This window comes from Phodopus roborovskii, unplaced genomic scaffold (assembly GCF_943737965.1).
Source record: "Phodopus roborovskii unplaced genomic scaffold, PHOROB, whole genome shotgun sequence".
NCBI classification, from domain to species: domain Eukaryota; kingdom Metazoa; phylum Chordata; class Mammalia; order Rodentia; family Cricetidae; genus Phodopus; species Phodopus roborovskii.
Window position 1 is genome coordinate 14,013,445 of NW_026126460.1, and position 6,152 is coordinate 14,019,596.

The following is a 6,152-nucleotide window of genomic DNA, read 5'->3' on the forward strand; positions in this document are numbered from 1 at the left end:
AGATTCTCTATTTAAATATGGGGCATATACTCTAGGTTATAGTCTCTGATAGAAGTTACAGTTAAGTAACCAAGAGTCTGTAAGAGTTTGGTTATGTCTAGATCAAATTTAAGTTCATAGGATTATATAACTCAGTAATGTATAAACTTGGAAATTCTCTGACTCCCAATTTCATTATTAAACAATGAAGATATACTATTTTGTCAAGGCAGGGTAACCCCATGGCAGCCACGGTTCTAGACAACTGATCATGTTTTTATGATTCTACATTTTTTTTCACTTGGTCAAAAACTCTGCCATTATTAGAAATAAGTAAAAATTCAGTTGACTCTTCATTTCACATCTAGAAATTCTGTAACCAACTAGCCTGTTCTAAATACTAGTTTCACTTTACTTGTGGTAAACCACAGATATGTTTTCCCTTTGACAATGCTTTTTTTGACCTCAGCCTCGAAAACTGGAGGGATTCTCTGATGGGGGATGTCCATCTGCATGTTGTGAATATATGTTTCTCATTTTGGTTGATGAATAAAGCTGTGTCAGTCACTGGACAGGCAGGATGTAGCCAGGCAGGAAGAAAGGTGGGGCTACCAGACTAGGAGGAAGTTGGGTAGAGAAATGCAGAAAGTTGCCAGAGAGACACGATGTAGCCATAGAAGGAGAAGTAAAATGCTAGAGCATTACAAGTAAGCCACAGCCTTGTGCCAATAGATAGCTTGATAGAAATGGGTTAATAACTAAGAGAGAGCTAGCCAATAAGAAGCCTGTAACATTGACCAAACAGTTTATATTTAATATAAGCCGCTGTGTGATTATTTGGGACTAAATAGCTTCAGGACCAGGCTGGACAGAAACTCCATCTACAATTCTCCACTGTAGTCGGGTTTCAGATGTAACACCTGGTCACACTGTATTTTCTGATCTGTAGAAAAGGCCAAGGACAGAATTCTTCAATGTGTCTGGGATTCCCCTGGCAAGCTATTATCTTCCAGTCGTATTGACTAGGTATTTAAAGACGTCTGTCATTTTGACACTACTGGGTAGATAGATAAATAGGTCTCAAATAAATTAAATCTACACTAACATTTCAATTCCTCAAGCTTTTAGATTCCTTTCATTGAAATATACAAGAGTAGCTTCCATAGGGTCTCATGCTGTACATAAACTTTTCTAGAGCTGTTCAAACTGAAATGTTTATTTAAAAGGAAGGTATAGAGGTAGTGTTGATGGTTTGGGATGAAGTTGAAGGCAAAGCATAGTTAGGACCCTTAGTGGGAGACAGAATAGCAACTTCTGACAAAGAGACCTCAACTGAAATTAAGGGCTCAGATACAGGTTTCCTGGGATCTTACCACTTGTCTGCACTCTAATTTTCCATGTCCCATTTCTTCTAAGTTAATGCCATATTCACCAGGAGTTACCATGTGAAGATGTACACCCAATTTATGCTGGCATTCAAAAATTTGCAGGTGAGATTATCAGTTTTGTTTTAACTAACCACTGTTCTATAGTTGTATGGAATAAAGAGTCCTCTCAAGACAGATATAAACTTTCATGTAATACATGTGCTACATAAGCCAGGAATTTGTATTCCTGAACTCATCATTATTCTTCTCCATTTTAGAGTATAATTAAGAGCGACAAGCTAATCTATTTATAGTAATTATTTTGTCAAAACTGTTTTAATGTATAAAATACATGGTCACCTAGAACTTTACCTCTATAAGTATTTGATTAAGAATAGCTACTGGCAAAATTTTCACATATATCTATTGCCACTTGACACTACGACCTGTCAGTAGTTCATTATCAGAAATGAGGTCATTAGTAACATAAAATTTAATTAGAATGAAGACCAACTTCATAAGACTCAAAACCAATTTCGGAAATACATCCTCAGGATGCTGTTTTTCTGAGAACTACCCCAGTACTAAACTGAAATAGTCAGGTTTCTCAGGAGTAACAGAAATAAGTGTGTGTGTGTGTGTGTGTGTGTGTGTGTGCACGCATGTATGTGCAAGCGTATGTGCGCGGTTTCACATTTCTTAAATTTTATCAATATATGTATGTATATCATCATGTATCCAATTTTACATTTCAATATGTATATATATATGTATGTATGTATGTATGTATATGTATATCCAACTTTATGTATCAATGTCCATATCCTACTAGTGCGGGTACATATGTATGGTATATAAAAATTATTTATAACAATATGCATATCCTATTGATGTGTGTATATACACATAGGTATACATATTCATTTTCCTAATCATGGCAACTGAAAAATCAAAAATTCAAAGGGCAATTGCAAATTCTGGCAACAATTAACAATGAAGTCTCCAGTCTCATGGCATTCTGGACCACATTGCACTTTCCTCATCCATTCAACCTTTTCTGTTACAATCTTTTGATTAGATGATGCCCATCCACAATATGAATGGTAATCGGCTTTTAAAATGTCTGCTGAGTTAAATCATACCTAAAATGCTCCTTGGTAGAAACATAAATTAATATGTAACAAAACAGTTGAGCACCACAGTCTAGCCAATTTAATACATGGATTTAATTGTCAAAGCCACATTGTGAACATCATGTAAAAACTGTTTGAAATTTGACTGTAATAATTGTTCCTCATTTAAAATTTTCTAGGCTCCTTTTTGGGTAATTTTGGTGTATTTTTTTCTTTCTTCCTTCCTTTTTTTCTTTCTTCTTCCTTCTCTCTCTCTCTCTCTCTCTCTCTCTCTCTCTCTCTCTCTCTCTCTGAGACAAGATTTATCTGTGTAGCTTTAGAACATGTCCTAATACTCAGTCTATATACTAGGCTGGCCTTGAACTGACAGAGATCTGCCTCTTCTGTTTCCCAAGTGCTGGGATTAAAGGCATGCGCCACCACCCAGCATGTGTATTTTCTTATGTAGCATTTTTTCACATTGTAAAATATACCGCTATCCCTACATATAAGAACAAAAACTAGAGTAGGAAAGTTATAGCAATCAGAACATTCTCTTTGTTCTGGTACTCAAAGCAACATCCCTCATTCCTATTTGTAGGAATTCAGTTCATTGATGCTTAGCTCCCAGGATGACCATACCAGACTTACCCAGTTATTTTACATGTCCTAGGCCTCTGTCATTGGTTTAGGTAGGTATGTAACCAAGTCAGGGATAGAGACATGAAGAGAACAATATTATTTCTTATGGGCCTGGAAAATAGGTGGCAGGTTGGAAGATGCAGGAAGACATATTTGTAGCAGCAATTAATAAATGGGACCTTCTGAAATTGAGAAGTTTCTGTAAGGCAAAGAACCCAGGACCCAGTCAACAAGACAAAATGGCAGCCCACAGAATGGGAAAAGATCTTTACCATCTCTACTTCTGACAGAGTGTCAGAATTCTAAAATCAAAAACACCAATGACAGTTTATTATGGAGAGGATATAGAGGAAGGGGAATAAATCTCCATTGCTGGTGAGAGTGCAAACTGGTACAGCCACTTTGGAAATCAGTATGGTGATTTCTCAGGAAAATCGGAATCAGTCTACCTCAAGATCCAGAAATTCCACTCTTATGCATATATTCAAAGGATTCACATTCACACCATGTTCATGGTTCAATTATGTTCATAGTAGCATTAATTTGTAATAGCTAGAACCTGGAAGGAACCTAGATGCCCCTCAACTGAAAAATGGATCAAGAAGATGGGGCACATTTACACAATGGAGTACTACTCAGCAGGAAAAATGCAAGCAAATGGAACTAGAAGAAACCATCCTGAGTGAGGAAATCCAGACACAGAAAGGTAATTATGGTATATACTCACTCCTATATGGATATTAGACATAGAGCAAAGGGTTACCAGCCTACAATCCACAACCCCAGAGAAGCTAGGAAACATGGAGAACTCTAAGAGAGACATATATGGTCCATAGGACAGACGGGAAAAGGGAAAAGATCTTCTGAGCAAATTGGGAGCACAGAGAGAGGGGAAGGTGGAGAGAGTTTAGAAAAAGAGGAGGGGAGAAGGAGAGCAGGGGTGGGGGAAGGGATCAGGAAAATTGAGTCAGGGGAAGAATAGAGGAGAGCAAGACAAGAGATACCTTGATAGACAGAGCCATTATAAGTTTAAAGGGACATCAGACACTAGGGAAATGTCCAGGGACCCACAAGGATGACCCCAACTAAGAATCTAAGCAATAATGGAGAGGTTACCTTAAATGCCCATCCCATATAATGAGGTTGATTAACTTAAATGCCCATCTTAGAGCCCTCATCCAGTAACTGATGGAAGCAGAAGCAGAGATCCATAGCTAAGCACTGAGATAAACCCTTGGGATCCAGTTGTAGAGAGGAAGGAGTAATGAGCAAAGGGATCTGGATCAAAACTATGTTGCACAGAAACAGGTGATCTGAGCAAGTGGAAGCTTACAGACTCCAGATTGACAGCTGGGGAAGCAGCATAGGACCAAACCAAGCCCTCTGGGTGTGGGTATCAGTAGAGGTGCCTGGGCAGTCTATGGGACCTCTGGCAGTGGAACCATTATGTATCCCTAGTGTACGAAAGGATTTTGGGAGCCCATTTCCCATGAAAGGGTACTCTCTTAGCCTAGATACACAGGTGAGGGCCTAGGTCCTGCCTCAAATGATGTGTCAGACTTTGATGATTCTCCCATGGGAGGCCTCACCCTCCCTGGGGAGTGGATGGAGGGTGGAATGGGAAGTTGGTGGAGGGAATGGGAGTATGGGAGGGAGAGGGACCTGGGATTGGTATGTAAAATAAGATTGTTTTTAATTTAAATAAAAATTAATTTTAAAAATGTGTAAGCTTGCCTTTGAACTGACTCCATAGAGAAAAGCACACAGTGTTAGAACACAAGAAGGAGCCAAGTCTCCCATGGTTTCACAGCACTAGTGTTCTAAATTCATCAGGTAACTCTTAAGAAAGTAGCTAGTGGTCAGACAGGCATGGTGATGTGCACCTTTAGTGCCAGTACTTAGGAGGCAGAGGCAGGTGGATCTCTGAGTTCAAGCTCCATCCTTGTCTACAGAGTGACTTTCAGCACAGCCATTGCCCAAAAATCAAAGAAACAAAAAAATAGTCAGAGGTGATTATGTCCTAAATAATACTGACATTAAAATCTCCTCCCACTCCCTCCAGGACCTTATCTCTCTGGCATCTCATGTCAAGACAGGGCTATCACTTATAGACATTGTCACTGAGACAATATGCCTTTCTAAAGAAAATCCTCACTTGTTGACCTTAGTTCTTAGTGCTTGCTCGAGTTGCCTTTTCACTTAAATAGAAACACACACACACACACACACACACACACACACACACACACACACACATACACACACACACACATCCTGACAAAGATAGAGATATGTATGTTTATTAGATACAAACTAATGATGGCACCTAGCAATTGTTTTCAACTAAGGTAGAATCACTCTGCCAAATCTATTTCAGATTTGAAATAGGTTAAAAAAAATTTGTTTTTCTGGTCACTGTACTTTCTTGCTAAATTTTAAGTCTGTTTCTTTCTTTCTTTTTATGGGGAATTTATTTTATTTTTATTTTACACATAGAACCCAGTTCCCTCTCCCTCCCTCTTTCACTCTGTACCACCCACTCATGCCCCCTTGACCACCTTCCCCTCTCATCACCCCCCACTCCACATGTAGGGTGATGCCTTCCAGGAGGGGTCATCTAAGTCTGTCAAGTCATTTGGAGTAGAGACTGGGCCTTATTTCCTGTCTCTAGGTTAAAGGAGTATCCATCCATGGGGGCTATGATCCCAAAGTCCTTTTGTGCACCAGGGATACATCCTGGTTCCACTGTCAGAGGTCCCTTAGACTGCCCAGGCTATTTAGCTAAGAACCATGTTCTGAGTTAGTCCCATGCTTGATTCCCAGCTATCAGTCTGGGGGTCCATTTGCTCCTCCTTTTTCAGGTCTGCTTTCTCTATGTGTTTCTGCAGCCTGGTCTTGTCCTCTCTCTCTGCATCTGGATTCCAGTTTGGCTCAGTGTTTAGTTGTGGGTGTCTGCTTCTGTTTCCATCAGCTACTAGATGAGGGCTCTCTGATGGATAAGATAGTCCTTGATCTCATTATCAGGGAAGGGCATTTATGGTAGCCTTTCCAC